Here is a 19,811-nt window from a genome sequence, read left to right as displayed (position 1 = left end):
TTGAGCTCATATTTCCTTTCCCTAAAATTCTCTTGTGTGTCATATAACAGTAGATCTAATATAAACATAAGAATTGAAAGCATAGTTTATATGGTTTGGGAATAGGGTTTTTTATGTTGATATTTAAAAAGAGAAAAAAGTTAGTAGAATGAGGAACTGCCTTACATCTTTTACCTAGTTTCACCAGTCATTTATATTTTGCCCCATTTGCCTTAGTATTCTGTGTATCTGTGTTTATATATTATGATTATTTTTAACTCAGCCAATTGAGTGTAAGTTGGGGACATGGACGTTACCCTAAATGCTTCAAATTGTATTTCCTAAGAACATGGGCCTTCTCTTACACAGTCACAGTGCAGTTATCAAGTCAGGAAATGTATCACCGACACAGCGCTATTATCTAATCCACAGTCCATATTCTAATTTTGTCAATTGTGCCCATAATATCCCTGTTAGCTATTTTTTACTCTGGTCCAGGATCCAGTCCAGGATCACATGTTGCCTTTAGTTGTCATGTCTCTTTGTTTTTCTTTCGTCTGGAATGGTTTCACCGTCTGTCTTTATCTTTCTTGACCTTGACAGTTTTGAAGAGTACAGGCCAGTTATTTTGTTCCTCAATTTGGGTTCATTTGGTACTTCCTCATGATTAGATTCAGATTATGAAATTTGGCAGCAGTGCTGCAGACATGGCCTGTGTCCTGAGTGCATCACACCGAGATGCACGTGAAGTCAGTTTGTCCCGGGATTGGTGATGTCAGCTTTGATCACTTGGTTAAGGCGATGTCCACAAGGTTTCTTCACTGTAATGTTACTACTTTTCTCTCTGTGATTAATAAGAAATTCATGGAGACAAGTGTTGAGACTATGTATCCTCATCAGACTTTAACCCACTAGCTTTAACATCCACTGATGATTTTCTAGCTTCATCTTTCCTTCTACATTTATTAGTTGGCTTTCTACTGTAAAAAAGAGCTTTCCTCATTTATTTATTTATCCATTCATCTGTCAATAAAGGACTTAATGATTCTGTTTTATTCCATAGAATATACACCACTACTATCATTATTTATCCTGTTGCATAAAGAAAGATAAATTCATCTCATTGTATTTGCTTTAAAAAACAGTTGTATTTTGAGTGCTGTGTAGATTTCTATGGCTGCTGTAACAAATTGCCACAACTTTAGCAGATTAAAACAACATAAATTTATTATCTTACAGTTCTATAGGTCACAAGTACAGTGCAGTTCTCACTGGCCTAAAATCAAGGTGTTAGCAGGCTGTATTCCTTTTTGGAGGCTCTAGTGGAGAATCTGTTCCCTTGCTCCCTTGGGATGCTGGAAGAATCCAGTGCCTTGCAGTCATAGAAGTGACATCCATGTCCTTGCTGGAGGTCAGCTGAGGGCCTTTCCTAGCTTTTAGGGGCTGCCTGCATTCATTGGCTCATGGCCCTCTTCCTCCATCTTCAAAAACAGCAGATCCAGTCCCTCTCACACTTCACATCTTTTCTGTCTGTTCTTCTGTTGTCATATCTCTCTTACCTACTCTTCTGTTGCCTCTTCCACTTTTAAGGACTCTATGAACAGATTGGGCCCACTCAGATAATCCAGGATAATTGTGTCAAGGTCCTTAACCTTTCTCGCATTGCAAGGTCTCTTTTGCCATGTAAGGTAACATGTCCACAGGTTCTGGCGATAGAGCTTGGACATCTTTGGGGAGCCATTATTCTGCCCACCACAAATGCTTATCCTTGTTCAAGGCTTGTGCTAGGAGCTTACTTCTATTTAATCAGACAAAACGTCAGGCAGAGGATTACAAGCAAAGAAACTGTTCAGTGAGAGATTATTTCATGTTTAGTTGAAAGGAATAGGCTTGTAGTCGCAAGTGGGAGCTGAGAAAAATATGTAGTAGTAACAGGGCCTCTACAACTGTGCTTGAAAGGTTGGACAAACCATTGAGGAGTCAAGCGAGCATGTAGGGCTTCATGTCCAAGTGTCCCTGTTGTAAAATAAAACGGTGGTGCTACTGTCTGCAGGGGCTTCACTGGACCCAGGCTGGTGAGCAGAATCATGTTGGACAGTAATGGCTCAGTGTTCCTGTTTCCTGAACGTAGTACCTGCCCTCTTTACAGCATCTAGACCTTCTGCTTCTGAATAATGTGCTTTCATCAACTAGTCACTATTTCTTAATTTTGTGCCAGAGAAGTTTGTACATTAAGATTGGATCTTTCAGGTGTTATAGGATTTCTCGTAAAGCTTCTTTAATAAGAGATACTCCCAGCTTTCTGAATCCAAATAGCTACCTATCTGTCTACACCACTGCATTAGACCAGAGTGGAATGATGGAACCGAAGAGATCTGAGAGTTAGTTGGCCCCATCCTCATTGTGCATATAAGGAAACTGGACAACAGAGAAGCTAAGTGATTGCTAAGGCCCCACTGCCAGATGGTCTGTGGTGGGAGGCCAGGGGTTGAGTGGTGGTGAAATGTGTGGCTTTAAGAATTAAATGTCCTGGCTCAATCCAGTGTCCATGATTTACCAGATGAGTTAATTGAGTCAGTTACTTAACCTGCCAAGCCTTACTGTTTATCTATGAAATATGTCAACCTTACAGGGCTTTCGTAAGGATTAAATAAACATAATAAATGAGAGTTCTCAGTACAATGCGTGGCTCCCAGAAAGTGTTCAATATGTGTTAGCTGTTATGACTGTTCTTCCAAATAAGGTTGGGAATCAGATCAATAATATGGAGTCCCCACGTCCTCGGGAATTTTAGTTCCCAGCCCCAGAAGCAAACTGTACTACTCTGCTCACCACTCAGGTGCTCCATTCATTGGGTCCTTGCCCTTCCCTTTTCCACCCTTGCCTGCCAAGTTCAGGACCTTCTATTCTTTTTATTTATTATTTTGTGTGTGTGTGTGGTACGCGGGCCTCTCACCGCTGTGGCCTCTCCCGTTGTGGAGCACAGGCTCCTGACGCGCAGGCTCAGCGGCCATGGCTCACGGGCCCAGCCGCTCCACAGCATGTGGGATCTTCCCGGACCGGGGCACGAACCCACGTCCCCTTCATCAGCAGGCGGACTCTCAACCACTGCGCCACCAGGGAAGCCCAGGACCTTCTGTTCTTTACATTCACTTCTGTTTATACCCTGGTCCCCCTCATCCACACACAGGTAATAAATGGCAGCTGTAACTTTCCAGTGGTACCAAAGAACAGAGTATACAGGGTAAAATGTCATAGTTGTGTGCGACTGTAGCTCCCCCTTAGTCTGAAGGTTACTCTGCAGCATGATCTCCTCAGCCCCAAGTGGAAAGTGGAATAAAAACCCCTCTGCACTTGGATTTCCCTCAGGTGATCTAGAACTATTGTCCTCTCACCATCACTGCCCACATTTCTTTTACCCTGTCGGTCTGTCTGTCTCTACACACACACACTCTCTCTCTGTCTCTCTCTCTCTCTCTCTGTCTCTCTCTCTGAGGCCCAAGGAAGGTCTCTAAGACACCCAGGCAGACCCTGTTTTCTCTGATTCTCTCCCTTTTCTGCCTCTGTTTCTTTCCATTCCCGTCTGGGGGCTGCGCTATAGCTATCTTCTTCCCTATACTCGGGGCTTCTCTGGCCTGGGTGGTACCACCCTCTTCCTTAGGACCATCAGTGAGCCTCAAGTCTTCACCTCAGTGAAAAGAGGGGAAATATGATTTACTGGGAAATGCAAAGTAGGTAGACTTTGTGTTTTCACAATGTCGTTCCTGCTAGCTCTTTTTGGGTTTTTGTAGTTACTGTTGTTGCTTTAGTTTAGTCACAGAAATGGTATGATACATTGCATACCGGTCTGCAACTTGCTTTTTTCTCCTTTAACAATACATCACGGCCAGTTTTCTAACTCAGGACCTGTAAGTCACTGTCATTCTTTCTCGTGGCTGCATCAGAAGATTTTACTCTAATGGATTCAACTCTGCAATTGACAGGTACTTCAGTTGTTTGAAATTTGTTGTTTACGTTTGTGATTTGGTCCTACCCATACGAACCTGTCATTTATTCTCTAGGAATTGGCTTTCAGTCCTCACCCTACTGAGAAGGCTCCAGTCTCTCAGAATATGCCCGATAGCATATGCTGAGTCTGAAGGACAGTTGGTGTGTTTGCTGCTCAGGCAACGAGCATGGCTGCAGCTTTATAGTTTGAGGATATAATGTGAGTGAGTGTGAGGGCTCCTCGGGCTCTGAAGAGACCCTGATCCCATGTTAGTGGCCAGGAAAATGAGAAAGTACTCAGAAGAGACAGTTGTCCTGAGTTTGCCATCGCCTGTATTGAGAAGCAGTCTCGGTCTGACTGGGAAAGAGAGGTGCTGATGTGAGCCCAGCCCCCTCCTGAGGGGACTGTAAGCTCTGAGTTGGACCACTGAGCTCTGCATACTTTGATGCTCAGAATTTGCCAGGTGGCCCCGAAATTGTGGATCCCTCCTCTGCCTTTCTCCTCGAAGATTATCCACATGGGCTTCTATGGGATTGTTATTTTTGGAGAGTACTCAGGACTCCTGAGAGTTATAGAGTGTCTTAAACTGAACCCTTACATCAAGGGGTCCATTCAGCATGTTCTTTTGTGTGAATGGGTGAAATTGATGCCACTGATGCCATATTGACACACTCACTACTGCAGGGTCAGGATTCAATAGCTATGGTTCAGTCATACTTTTTATTTATTTACTTTAAAAATATTTATTTATTTATTTATTTGGCTGTGTCTGGTCTTAGTTGCAGCATGCAGGATCTTCATTGCAGTATGCGGGATCTTTCATTGAGGTGCAGGCTCTTTAGTTGCAGCATGCTGTCTTAGTTGCCCCGCGGCATGTGGGATCTTAGTTCCCCGACCAGGGATCGAACCCGTGTCCCTTGCATTGGAAGGCAACTGGACCACCAGGGAAGTCCCAGTCATACTTTTAAAATAAGTCATGTTGACAGCTCCCTCTGTGCTATTAGTATTGCTCTGTTAGTAAATTTTGAGTGTTTTGGTTTTAAAAGCTTAAGAAAATAATAGTAGTCAAAATTCTGAAGCAACCAAGAAAGTGAGTTGCAAAGAAGTAATTAAGCCAATTTCATTTATATCTGACCAATTAAATTGGCATCATCCTTGTCTACATTTACCAGAACTCGTTTCCTTCCTGACTCAAACTTTCTCCTTCTGTTGCATCTTGTGTCACTGGGTTAAAGAAAGAAAACACACCTACCTTCTGGGGTTGTCACGTTCCCCGCAAACCCAGATTTCCCTGAGCTGCCGGGACCAATGTGCTCTGCTGGGCCTCCTGCTGCATCTCACCAGGCCTGCCCTGCAGTCTTTGTCTGGGAGTATGTAGACCTGTGTTTACTGCTGTGGCTGTTTTGAATCATCTATTTTAGAGAACTGGATAGAAATAGCATTTAAACCGATGGAGGTATTTTTAAAGTAAGAGATACAGGTAAATAAATTATGATATTCAGAAGCAGTCTCCAGTTTTGCACAGATGGGTATTAACAGAACTGAACTCCTACTTCCTTCATTAGTAAGTAAACAATTTATTTAGTAAAATAAAATGTTTTTTAAATGACAGGAATCTACTCAATACATGTTGTTTTTGTTAAAATTCTGACTACGCTGATAGCCTCTTCAGTCCCTCACCTCTTCAGATTCCCAGATGTCCTTTTTCATCATCTTTTTCCTCAATTCCTTCTCCCCAGTGTCTCCAGAAAATGGGTCCTCCCGCTTTGTGGGTGGGTTTTGGAGCATGCCGTGTGGAGGGCTGGGGCTTCTGCGGAGGGGAGCAGCGCCCCCATCCAGCAGACGTGTGGTGTTTTGGTAGAATGATAACTTCTGTACTCACATTTGTGGTCCTTTCCTGGAGCGGTAGCTGGGACGGGGACCAGGCACCTCAGCTGCGGCAGCAGAATGTGGAGCAGAGGCGGGGCTTCTGCGCAGGCGCTCGCCTGCAGTCCCCGCTTCCCTTCGCTGCCTTGCCTTGGCCCTACTCTCTGTCCGGTTGGGCAGCATGGGGATGTGGTGGGGAGGGGCAGGAAGATGGGCAGCTGGAATGACATGGGTGACTTGGCTTTTAAAGGTGGAGCTGGGGGCTTCCCTGGTGGTGCAGTGGTTGAGAGTCCGCCTGCCGATGCAGGGGACACGGGTTCGTGTCCCCGTCCGGGAAGATCCCACATGCTGCGGAGCGGCTGGGCCCGTGAGCCATGGCCGCTGAGCCTCAGCGTCTGGACCCTGAGCGTCCGGAGCCTGTGCTCCGCAACGGGAGAGGCCACAACAGTGAGAGGCCCGCGTACCGCAAAAAAAAAAAAAAAAAAAAAAAAGATGGAGCTGGGGCCAGACTGAATGTTGCTAAAGTCGGCAGACCAGCAATCTTGCCCATTAGCCGAGAAGGTCGTTAACTCCTAAGGATCAAAGACTCCTCCTTCTGTATGTTTGACATGGTAATTCTTCTGCTGGTGCCGGGGCAGTTGAAAACCTGTCCTGTTAGTTCACATCAGGACCGGCTACAGGATTTTTTTTTTTTTTAATCACACATTTTTCCATCGTAAGATTCTAATATTTTACCCTAGAACAGGAATGGGAGGAGAGAGATTTCTTCTCCTCTTCCTTCTCCTCTCCCCAGGAGAATCTCTGGAGGATATCACATCACTTGGGTGTTCTGGGACAGCTGAAGGTGGCCGGTCACTGCCTAGTGACTTGTCTGTGGCCCGCTCATGTCTGCTTGTATCTGCTAGAGATGATGTTCAAGAGCAGACTGACTTCCAACATTAACCAGAATCGCATGTGACTCCGCCGTGTGAACCAAACCAAAACGACAACAAAAGGACTTCCCTTCATGCCCTGAACAGCTGGGTTGACCAAGTTAGTCACAAAAGATAAAATCAATACATCAAAAGTGCTCAACCTCTAACTGGTATTTTCATTTACGATGACTATTGGCCAGCTGTTGTTAAACAGTAACGATAACACATATATCCTGAGGACAGGGAATAGTGACTTCCCAGCGTTTGGGGGTTGCGGCACCTTATCGTTGTCTCTGAATGGTTTGGATGTTGGGCACGTGTTTTTAATTTTTTTTTAAAAAAAACACTTTAACTTTACACAAACCCTTTTGTGATAAGTACAGACATCATCAGAGCCAGACCCGAGAGTTGCTGTCGCCTGTAAGCTGAATATGTCTTTTCAACGTCTGCACGCAAATTCAGTCTGAATTTGGCTTGCTTTCTCTGGCTTGTTAAACTTTGGGGTGCTTCGTGCTCCAGTCAGTGGTACTTGGAGTGATTGCACCTCTCGACCGCAGAAGTACGCCTGAATAATGCGTTAGGCCTCAGCTGACAACCCCGAGCTCTCACAAAACTTTGAAGGTTTGGCCCACATACCATCGAGAAGCCAACATCCCCATCCTAAGTACAGGCCTAGCTTAAGGTTAACAGTAAGACCAACATTTTATTGCTTCATTTTCCTATTAAGCTCTGGGTCGCTGATTGAAGCAGAATTCCAGTGTATTGACACAACACCACATTGTTAACACGATAGGGAGGATTTGATTATGGGAGAACAAATCCAAAAACGGTAAATTGGCAAAAAAAAAAAAAAGAAAGAAAGAATCTGGGGCCTTGCTTCTCAAGGCAGCTTTTGTGGTTGCATTCCTTTATTTGATGTGGTTCCCTCCTCCTGTGCCAAACGGTGCAATGTGGGGAAAATGATGAAGTTGCAAAAAAGGGCGGGCGGGGGGTAGGGGCACAGGAGGAAATAGGGAGTGAACTGTTTAGTGACAGGCGAAAGAAGACAGAGCTTAGGGATCAAAGACAAAAATACCTGTCTCTCCAAGCAGGAAGCAGAAAGAAACATAGGAGTCCTTTCCCTGTGCCCAGGTAAAGACTGAGCCACTGTCAGCCGGCACCTTTCAGGCCAACCCGGCCGAGCACAGTAGACAGAGCGGCCCGAGAGCTGCCTGCAGGCGAAAAGAACAGCTTGAGAAGGTCAAGGCTGAGCGCTGTGCATTACCAAGAACAGCGGGGGGGTTAGCCTGGGAGGGCCCGGGGGAAGAGGGCTGGGGAACAAAGGCCGCCTCCCATCAGCAGCTTATGGGAACCAACACGTTTTAACAGCAGCCAACCTTGGAGGCAAGTCCCAGGGCAGCACTGGAACCTAAATGAGGAAAAAGATTTCCATGCAGGAACAGGATTTTATTTATTTACAATTTTCAGGCTGGGCAGCTTTTCTACTGTGTGGTTTGTGACTACCCAAAGTGACATTTTCTGAATTTTAAAATTATCTCTTTTTGCGCTGTGAAAAGAGCATATATGATTCATCTTAATATTTCTGAGCATCAGTCGCCAGCGAACAGCTAGTATTTCGGGTGGGAGGAAGGCTTTTGTAGGCAGCTTTTTCACCTAGCATAGAAGTAAAAGCACCAGAACATGCCTCAAACGTCATTTGAGATCATATAAATAGCTCTCTCTTGCACGGTTCTAATCCAGTATCATTATGAGAACTCCCACAGTCCACGAGTTGCCTAATGTTCACCTCACCCTTGCCTGTAAAAGGCTAATGCGTGTGGTTTACCTGCTGATCAAATACAGTTTCTAAGAGGTTTGACCCACGGACCCACTTTTCATTTTGGCTAATCTAATCTACGTCTTTTGGTCTATATTTCTTCCTGGATATTTTTCCTACCTTCAGCATCTGTAGAACTTTCAAGTGATCCTTTAATCCTAGATCAAGAGTCAGAAAACTACAGCCCGCTGGTTGGATCTGTCCTGCAGCCTGTTTTGTATGGCCCGCGAGCTCAGAATGATTTTTACATTTTTTAAATGGTTAGAAAAACATTTAAAGAATAATATTTTGTGACTTGTAAAAATCGTGTGAAATTCACATTTCAGCTTTCATACATAGAATTTTATGGGAACACGGCCGTGCACACTCGTTTACATATTGTGTATGGCTGCCTTCCTGTTACAGCATCAGAGATTAGTAGTTCCGACAGAAACCTTAGGGCTGCAAAGCCAACAATACTTACTACCTGGCCCGTTACTGAAAAAGTTTGCCAACCCCTGTCCTAGACCCTTAAAACCTTCTTTTTCACAGTGACTGCTTCAGAAAAGATAATATACATTTACTGACTTCTAATGTCCATTTTGGAAATTTAACTCTCATATATTTCCTTACTTATTCTTTCAACTTGAATACTGCAAATATTTATTGAGTGCCTACAATGAACTTGGCCTTATTCTTATTTCTGGTGTTTTAGCAGTAAACAGAACAGAGATCCTCGTTCTGGGGGAGTTTACATTCTAGTGAAGGGTGATGGGGGAGACAATAAACAAATACAATATGTAGAATGTTTTATGGAGATATACACCATTTATATGCCATTAAAAAAAGAAAGACAAGGAAGAGAGGTTACTGGAAAAGGTGGGTTATTTTCAATAGGTTGTTGAGGAAGCCTTATTGAGAAGGTGGTATTTGAGTAAGACCTGAAGCAGGGGAGGAAGCCCAGGAGATGGCTGGGAAGAGAGTTGCAGGCAGAGGAACAGCAGAAGAACTGAGCCAGTGCGCTGAGATGGAGCAGCCCCAGCTTATCCTTGGAGGCAAGAATCCAGAGGAGAAGTTATGTTAGATTGGACTGGGCCTAAGGAACCAATCGGTTGGAGCTGCTGTGGGCTGAAACAGGATGAGAGCAGGAGCAGTAGGTTTTGCAGGCAGAGTTTGCTGGTGAGCAGGTTAAGTTTGATGTGCATTTTAGACATCCAAGTGGAGGCGTTCAGTAGGCAGTTGGCCATATGAGTCCTGAGTTCAGGAAAGGTCTGAGCGAGAATATAAATTTAGAAGTTGTCAGTATAAAAGAGGTATGTTAAGCAAGGAAACTGGCTGAGATTCAGGCTCAAACTCCAGACCTTTCCTTCTCTCCAGGACATCTCTCACTCTATGACTAAACAGAACTTCTTTTTTAACCTTGAGTTTTCTTTCCTGCCCCCTTCACCATTGGCATGCATCAGGATGGACCATCATAGCTTCTTATTCCCTCTCCAGGCAGATGCCCTTTTACCAGCAGGTATCCCAGGCAGCCCGAAGTATGAAGTAGGCTTTTCTCATATTGGGGCAAAAAGCTGCTCACTGTGGTCCAGGACCCACGGTCTGCTGTCTGCAGAGTTCCTAGCCTGTGATTATTTGCCTTGCCTTGTTGAGTAGTCTCTGTGTCCTCCTCCCTTCCAGCCCCAGTCTTGTTTTACTGCTCTTTGCCTTGCCTTCTGGTTACCTGCATGTGACTAGACTTCATTTTGCCCATGTACACACTTAGCAGTTATCATCTTTTTTCTAGTTGTTTCCATGAATGTCTCATCTCCCGTACTAGGCCTTGAGCTCCTTAAGAGCATATCTCTGCTTTCTTCATCTTCCCATTTTTGTCCACAGTGCCTTTCAAATAGTCAGTGACCTAATGCCTCGGGGATGGGAGGCAAATTTGCTTTTACCACACACCTTCCGGTCCTCAGTCCCTGTTGTGCATCCTCAGGGTGAGGTACAGAGCAGGGTGTGAGGACCACCTGCACCTGCATCTGCTAGGGAAGCAGGCCACCTCAGGCCCGCTGAACTTCATTAATCAGCTTCTCTGGGGTGGGGCCTGGGTATCTGAGCTTTTAATAGGCTCCCTAGATCATTCTTACGCAGTCATGAAAATAGCGCAGAGGAAAGATTCCAATCCCACTTTGACTGTTGCCAGCCTTAAACCTTGGACAGGGCATCCATTTCAAGCCTCAGTCTTCTCATCTCTATAGTGAGTATTTTAATACTTGTTACCTACTGTGTAAGTCTGTTGTAAAAATCCAAATGAGGAGCACTTTGGAAACAAATTGTAAAGCGCTGTGTACCAGTAGCCTGGCTAACCGCATCTGGTATCTTTTCATTTCTTTGTGTGTGCAAGCCAGGCTCCAGCTACCTATAGATTAGTTCTTTGAGCACAGAGACCAGTGATGTGTGTGTGAAGTTGCCTCATGCTGTTCATAGGCCTGAGCTTTTAGTAAATGCCAGCAAACAGGAATCAGGTGGGTACACTTCTCGACCCGGTCAGGCAGAGGGAGTTTTTTCTCTGCCTCTTCCTTTGACCATCATTAAAACCTATGTGCAATGAGGAGGAGGGAGTTATAAAAATGCTTGTGGGTTTAGTCTAGGGTAACTATTGTATGCACTCATTTTTCCCCCCAGCTTTATTGAAGTATAATCGACAAATTAAAATGTAAGATATTTACAGTGTACAATGTAATGATTTGATATATGCATGTATTGGGTTTTTTTTCAGTAAGTATGTTTCAAAAGTAATTCATAGGAAAAATAACCTCTACCTGTGCAGTAGCAGAGCAGTAAAGCCATTCACTGGAGCCTCAGAGTTGTAACAAACTCAGAATAAATTCACTCATTCCTAAAGACTAGTATTTGAAAATAGTTTCTCTTCTTAAAGAAATTGTGGTGGAATCGTACTGCAGGTAACAGGCCAGGGATCAAGATACAACAAGAGGAAAACAGCTTTTCTTTCCCTTTGCCTGTTCATGTCTTGCGTGGCCGGGCATCATTATAAGTAGTTCATACCATATGTTGTTTTTTTTTTAAACATCTTTATTGGAATATAATAGCTTTACAGTATTGTGTTAGTTTCTGCTGTATAACAAAGTGAATCAGCTATATGCATATGTATATCCCCATATTCCCTCCCTCTTGCGTCTCCCTCCCACCCTCCTTATCCCACCCCTCTAGGTGGTTGCAAAGCACTGAGCTGATCTCCCTGTGCCATGCAGCTGCTTCCCACTAGCTATCTATTTTACATTTGGTAGTGTATATATGTCCATGCCACTCTCTCACTTCCTCCCAGCTTACCCTTCCCCCTCCTCGTGTCCTCAAGTACATTCTCTACATCTGTGTCTTTATCCCTGTCCTGCCCCTGGGTTCATCAGAACCTTTTTTTTTTTTAGATTCCATATATATGTGTTAGCATACTTTTTTTTTTTTTTTTTTTTTGCCATACGAGGGCCTCTCACTGTTGTGGCCTCTCCCGTTGCGGAGCACAGGCTCCGGACGCGCAGGCTCAGTGGCCATGGCTCACGGGCCCAGCCGCTCCGTGGCATGTGGGATCTTCCCGGACCGGGGCACGAACCCGCGTCCCCTGCATCGGCAGGCGGACTCTCAACCACTGCGCCACCAGGGAAGCCCCGGTATTTATTTTTCTCTTTCTGACTTACTTCACTCTGTATGACATTCTCTAGGTATATTCACCTCACAACAAATAACTCAATTTCGTTTCTTTTTGTGGCTGAGAAATATTCCACTATATATATGTGCCATATCTTCTGTATCCATTCATCTGTCGATGGACACTTAGGTTGCTTCCATGTCCTGGCTATTGTAAATAGTGCTGCAGTGAACATTGTGGTACATGACTCATTTTGAAGTTTGGTTTTCTCAGGGTATATGCCCAGTAGTGGGATTGCTGGGTCATATGTTAGTTCTATTTTTAGTTTTTTAAGGAACCTCCGTACTGTTCTCCATAGTGGCTGTGTCAATCTACATTCCCACCAACAGCGCAAGAGGGTTCCCTCTTCTCCACACCCTCTCCAGCACTTATTGTTTGTAGATTTTTTGATGATGGCCCTTCTGACTGGTGTGAGGTGATACCTCATTGTAGTTCTGATTTGGATTTCTCTAATGATTAGTGATATTGAGCATCTTTTCATGTGTTTGTTGGCAATCTGTATATCTTCTGTGGAGAAATGTCTATTTAAGTCTTCTGCCCATTTTTGGATTGCGTTGTTTGTTTTTTTGATATTGAGCTGCATGAGCTGCTTGTATATCTTGGAGATTAATCCTTTGTCAGTTGCTTCATTTGCAAATATTTTCTCCCATTCTGAGGGGTGTCTTTTTGTCTTTTTTATGGTTTCCTTTGCTGTGCAAAAGCTTTTAAGTTTCATTAGGTCCCATTTGTTTATTTTTGTTTTTATTTCCATTTCTCTAGGAGGTGGGTCAAAAAGGATCTTGCTGTGATTTATGTCATAGAGTGTTCTGCCTATGTTTTCCTCTAAGAGTTGGATAGTGTCTGGCCTTACATTTAGGTCTTTAATCCATTTTGAGTTTATTTTTGTGTATGGTGTTAGGAAGTGTTCTAATTTCATTCTTTTACATGTCCCTGTCCAGTTTTCCCAGCACCACTTATTGAAGAGGCTGTCTTTTCTCCATTGTGTACTCTTGCCTCCTTTATCAAAGATAAGGTGACCACATGTGCGTGGGTTTATCTCTGGGCTTTCTATCCTGTTCCATTGATCTATCTTTCTGTTTTTGTGCCAGTACCATACTGTCTTGATTACTGTAGCTTTGTAGTATAGTCTGAAGTCCAGGAGCCTGATTCATACCAAATCCTAATAGAGCATCTGCTAAGTTCATTTGTTGTTTTTCAGGGCTTTAAAAGCTTTTCCATATGCTAACAGAATCCTGATGGTAGACGTCTGTTAAGATTGTCCCTCAAAGGCTTTTCTGAGATGTTAACAAACTTAAACACATTTCTGAACAAAAACTTGCTTAGTGTTCATGTCATTAGACAGACTCTGTTTGTAATTACAATATTCTCATCTTTTTGTATTTAAGTATAAAGTTTCCTTGCTTGCATTTCACCTCCTCTCTCCTGGATAGTGTCCATCAAGTCCTCTGGCCCTCAGAGTTTCCAGGGGTTCATTTGCCTAGAATGAAAACGTCCCTAACCACTTCAGTTCAGGTACCTAAATAAGTTTAATTAATATTCCTGGAAACAGCCTTACGGGCTCAGTCAGCCCAGGTATCTGCCTGAAACACCCAAACCAGGAGGAGCCTGATGGATCTGACACATGTGGAACCAGATGTCACAAAAGTGATCATTGAAGACCTGAGCATGGGGTAGATTTAGGTCAGAGAGACCTGGATTTAGATGCCCTTCTGCCATTTTACCACCTACATGACTTCAGAGATGGTTATGTAGCTTCTATAAGCTCTAGCCTTCTCATCTGTACAATGGGATAGCACCTCTCTCAGAGATTGACGTGAAGAGGAGAGGATATCATATAGGAAAAGCACTTGGTATAGTGCGTAATACATAGTACTTCATAAATGGAGGTATTATTCACTACTCCATTCTGTGGAGAATTCATTTTACCAACTAAATCCCTCATATTGCCTTTTAAACTCTATTTATACTGTGACTAAGCAAAGAATACCTGATTCAAATTATCCATACAGTATGCTTTCACATTTTTAAATTACTCTATTTCATAATTCCATAACCTTCTAAGTAATTTAACTTAGCAATTTCAACTTCTTTAGACTTTGCTCCAAATAGGAACGTTTTCTGAGTGTTTAATCATACTTATCATTGTCTTAGAACATTTCCATTTTTATATGTCCCTCTAAAAATGGGAAGCAAGAAATGGAATACAGTGCTCTAAGAAGACCTGATTTTATGCTGTGAAGTATGTTTAGTGGAAATATTAGATCAGATACATAAATGTAATACATCCAGGCCCACACTGATGCTTCAGTGAACCTCTCATCCAGTGTGACTCCCCAAATTTTCTCCTACTTGTCAACTTAACTTGTCATTCTGATCTTTTATTTTCTTCTCCTGTTATATTCATTGAGTTTTTTTCCATTTTGAATTACACCCTGATTTTGTTTAACTGAGCGGTGGAGAGACTCTTAAGATGGCTCCAAGTTGAATCTATAAAATGAGACAAGAGCTAACAGCAGCTCTAGAAAATGCTTTACTAGGAAAAAGAAAATCCAGTTAGGAAAAAACAAAAACAAAAAGCAGACTCTTTCCATGGTGTAGTGTTTATGTACTTTTGGGTTTTCAGAACCTACGTATGATTTTTTTTTTTATCCTACCCAGTTAACTTCTTGTGACAGATGATATCTTAAGAAAAAGTGAGATGAGAAGGTGATGAATTTCATGTATGAAGGCTTTTTGAGGATAATTTCAGCCACTTATACTACTGTTTCAGTATGTAGGTAGAGATTAGTAGGGGTAAGAGTTTTAGAAATTCCACACCACCCTTCTTATGAAAGAATTTCTAAAGAAGAAGGACACAGGCTTTGGAACCAGAAAGACTGGGATTCAAGCCTATCTCTGCAACTTACTTGCTGAGTAATCTTGGACAAGATACTTAGACTCTTAGAACCTCAGTTTCCTCATCTGTAACTTGGGCTAATTAGGTCTATCTGGCAGAGTCCTTGGGAGGTTTAGAGATAACGAAACGCCTATTAGAGTGCCTGGCAAAAGTGGATACTCAATAAATAACAGTGACTTTTGTTTTATTGTAATGGCGTTCCTGGCAAGCCACCAGGAAACATACTCTGTCATTATAGAGTGCCCTAGATTCTTGAGGTCCCTGGCATTTCTCTACCTTGAAAGGAATTAACAGTGGTGCCCTAGTCACATATTCAGAATGGAAAACTCAAGTCCTTAAACAGATTTAGGCATACAGTTCGTGTTTGTTGGATTGAATTGAAGGCTCACCTTTCTTTAGATGTCTCTTAGCTTGGGGCCTAGTGGCCGCTGGTGTCCATCTATCATCCTTGAAGTTCCCCATTTCCATGCTTCACCCTCCAACACTCCCCTGAATCACACTATGGAGGAGGCAACCAGGGCAACTTCCTCTCCCTCAGCACCCGGTTCAAAGGCGGAAGGGGACACTAAGGCCGATTCAAGCATCTCTGACCTAACCCTGGACATACAACACCCACACAAGAGGCATTCTTGAATAACGTCTCTCTTGGAGTGCGTGGTGCTATTTTAATATTAGTGTAACTCTAATTGTTACTTTAACCCTTGAGAGAGATGGGTCCTTTTGAGAGTAGTGTTATCCCCGCTGCACTCATGGGAAAGTTGAGTAAGACCAAAGAGAGCGAACTTGGCAGCAGCAAGAACTACAGTTGAAAATCACTGGCCCTTCTCGATTTCTCCAGGGCCAGATCATGTTTTCTTCATTTTATTTGGCCAGTAAGGTAAAGCCCAACATGGGGAGAAGGGAGTTATTATTCCATAATGAGTTAAAACCCTATTGTCCCAAGTCAAGCTTGCAGACAGGCTGACTGCCTGCATTTTTCCATGTCAAAATGCTCAAAAATATTTCCTTTACGCTGTTGACTGTAGCCAATCCAAGTCTTCAATATTAGAGACGCTCTGAATATTTGCTGACAGAGCAAGGTCCACAAGGGCTCAATTAGCTGTATTTGCATGGAAACAATAGTATTAGTACATAGACAGTTCTTATATTTGACTTTTAGAGCCAAGGAGACAGACCTGGAAATGTTTTTCTGGCTAACTTTCGGTCTGTTCAACTCCACTGTTGGAAAGGTTTCTCGAGCTCTGGCCTTGTCCTTCTAATTTCTATCCACAGATTCAGTTTCAGTTCTAAGAATTATCAGGCAGTTTCATGTTTCATTACAGTCCATAAAGAGATAGACGGTGCTTTCTCATCAAAGCAGCCCTTTTCACCTGTTTCTTCTCCCAAGTTCAGCCTGAGACCCTGCCACACCAATTTTGGTTCCCCACCTTTTAGCCCTGCTTTCTCCCTGCACCGCTCCAGAGATCAGAAGAGTCTACAGCCATTGGTCCCTTTCATCTCCCCCTCACCCCTTCCCCAGCCCCAGCTCAGCCACTTAGTGAGGCCCTGCTTCTCACCAGCCAGCCCTGCATTCCTGGGAATGGCTCAGTGAGGCCGGGCATCCCTGCACAGGGTGAGTTCTCTGTTGTACATGCTCAGCCCAGTATTTTTTGATTCATGAATATTAAAGGATTCGAGATCACAAGGCCTTACCTCCTCCATCTTGCACACTTTGAAAACATAATAGCTCTTTTATTTCAAGGCACTTGACTTTGTTTATTCAGCACGATCAGGGCAGCATTCAGGCTATAGCAAGCCTGTTAAATATTTACCAATGAGGCGGATATTTATACATGAATCAGCGGCACTTATCAGCGTGTGATGCTGGAAGTCAGGTTCAGAACCCTCACAGGCAGAGAAACTGCTGAGTTAAATAAAGCGTGCAGCGAGTGTCCTTTAAAAAATCAACTCTCATTTAAAACTATCCTTGTTGGTATCTGAAGTGCTTCACACACTGAGGCTTCCCCTGCACAGCTAAGTCATTCACAACTGGACATGACAGAGTGGTCGGTCCCTCACATCCAAGAGGCAGTGAATCCGGTTGTTTGATGGTTGGGGTGGGAGAGTACTGAGGTGTGAACAAAATCTAGAGGAATGCTTGTCCTGCTGCCTTGTGGAAAGTTGTAAGGGGAGATGGGCTGTACAGCACAGTGCCTGCTTCGGTGGTGGTCTGAGTGCTTCTAGAAGCCCTTTAGCCTCACTGGAATCCTGACCCTGCTCACTTACCAGCCATACCCACTGCATCTTTCCATCCCTGTAGCCCTTTTTTTTCCTCCCTAAGATTTAATTTTTTATTTATTTTTGGCTGCATTGGGTCTTCATTGCTGTGTGCAGGCTTTCTCTAGTTGCGGTGAGCTGGGGCTACTCTTCGTTGTGGTGCGCGGGCTTCTCACTGCGGTGGCTTCTCTTGTTGCGGAGCACAGGCTCTAGGTGCGCGGGCTTCAGTAGTGGTGGCGCATGGGCTTGGTTGCTCTCTTCGTTGCAGTGCACGGGCTTCTCATTGCGGTGGCTTCTCTTGTTGCAGAGCATGGGCTCTAGGCGCACAAGCTTCAGTAGTTGTGGCACACAGGCTCAGTAGTTGTGGCTTGTGGGCTCTAGAGTGCAGGCTCAGTAGTTGTGGCGCACGGGCTTAGTTGCTTTGTGGCATGTGGGATCTTCCCAAACTAGGGATCAAACCCATGTCCCCTGCATTGGCAGGTGGATTCTTATCCACTGAGCCACCAGGAAGTCCCCTTGTAGCCCTTTCAAGATTAAGATCCCCCCTGCTCTCAGGGAGGCACATAATTCAGCGGTAACAACAGCCTGGACTCTGGCAACAGGCTTCCCTGAGTTCAGATCCTGGCTTTACCACTTCCTAGTTGTGTGAACCCAGGGAAATTTCTTCTGCCCTCTGAGCCTCAATTCCTTCACTTGTAAAATCACAGTGATAATTCCCACCTCGTTGAATTGTGGAGAGGATTAAATTAGATAATGAGAAGGCACCTAGCAACAAGGGTTAGTTCTTGATAGTCACAGAAGCAGAGTGCAGAGAGATGGGCCTGGCAGCAGAGCAGCTGGTCTTTGGATTTCTCCATACCTCTGCTTCTTTCTATTATTATAGGTAATTCTTGTTTAATGGCTGTATTTCAGAGGCAGAGAGAGAGTTTCAAGTTGAGAGGATTACCCACACGCTGTTTTCACTCCTTGTATTCAATTTAGTGAATGATTAAGAACTTATCCTGTAATACTATTTACAGGTCGAAGTCCATTACTATCAATTCTAGAGAACTGTCCGAATTTTTTTTTAATTTTATTATGTTAAGGATTGTTCCTCTAAGCAACCTATGAGAAGCCTGGATCTTGGTATTCTCTGTTATGCAGATATTCCAAGAACCACAGGCTGTAAATACTGGATTTATTTTTCTTGTACTATAGAATTTTCTTCTTAATCCGTTCTCCATCCTAATGGAACCATTAGACACTTCCAGTGAGAAGTGTGCCCTCTGTGTACTTTTGCATGAAAAGAGGGGACAGAAAGCCTTCCCCTCGTTCACAGAAAGTCGGAGGAATTTTCCTAGCCTTCTTCAGAGTTGAGGCTAAGTCTCATCCAGTGTCTACTCTGAGAGTAGCAAATGGAAATGATGTTCTTGCTGATTCTGTGCAGTTGCAGGGTGTACGTGACATATTAATGTCATACTTAGTCAAACGCTGTCACAGAATTTTCTCAGTTGTCAGTTATTGTGCTTTTTAATTACCATCTGAGTAGGATAAGTCAACAGCGAATACTTCCACTCCATATTGAGTTGCTCACACCACCTGGAATTTTATTTGTTTCTTGGGATTTCTCATTCCTGTAAATAAATAAACATAATATTCATTTTTACTGGAAAAATTAATTTCAGAAATCTGTAGTCAATAGGGAGACAAGCTGGATCTGGAGTCCTTCGAGTAGTTACATATATTGTTCCTTGTACCACAAACTCTAGACTGAGTCAATCTGCTCTACACTATTTGAGAATGATTTTCTAGACTGTTACTGTTGTGAAATGTTTTGCTTCCACTTACAACCTCGTTACTATGGGGACTTGGATAATGAATAATCACAACATTAAGAGATTTTAGGGGTCTTTTTATATCCCGTTGTCTTACAGAGAGGCTTTAAGAGGCTTACAGAAATATATACGTTAAAGTAAAATTCAAATAAGAAAAACAAATCAGGACCGAAGGAAAGTGAGAGTAGGAAAGAAGATGAAATCAAGATTAAGGATGATATACAAAATGCATGCTATATGGTTCTGAACAATTTTTTTAAATAATCTTACGCCGGTTAATTAAACTGAAAAGAGAATCTCCAGGAAAGTTCTGGAAAATGTTTTTGAATCAACAGTGTCTTAGTGTTTGGATTGATGATTTTTGACTGTACCTTCTTGTTTAGATGAATTGAATATCAGTGTTTACTGGGATTAGTTACACACTTCCTACCCATATTGACCCACAGACACGGGACCCCGGTGTTTCAGAAAATGTTTAATTAATTGCCACCAGTTAAAAATTGAGAGATTAAATCATCTGGATTTCTGGCTTCACTTGAAAAATTAGGATCTGGTAAGACCAGGCTTGTATTCCTACATGTCAGAGATAGCTGGTGC

General features: G+C 43.3%; 1 protein-coding gene across 2 annotated transcripts in view; it reads left to right on the top strand.

The window, feature by feature from the left end:
* BABAM2 (BRISC and BRCA1 A complex member 2) overlaps positions 1–19,811 on the top strand; it is a gene marked incomplete at its 5' end in the record, with an annotated part of 454,317 nt that overhangs the window by 332,852 nt on the left and 101,654 nt on the right. The gene's annotated exons all lie outside the window — the stretch shown is intronic.

This window comes from Hyperoodon ampullatus (genome assembly GCF_949752795.1).
Source record: "Hyperoodon ampullatus genome assembly, chromosome: 15".
Classification (NCBI taxonomy): Eukaryota; Metazoa; Chordata; class Mammalia; order Artiodactyla; family Ziphiidae; genus Hyperoodon; species Hyperoodon ampullatus.
This window is presented reverse-complemented; position numbering and strand designations above follow the sequence as displayed.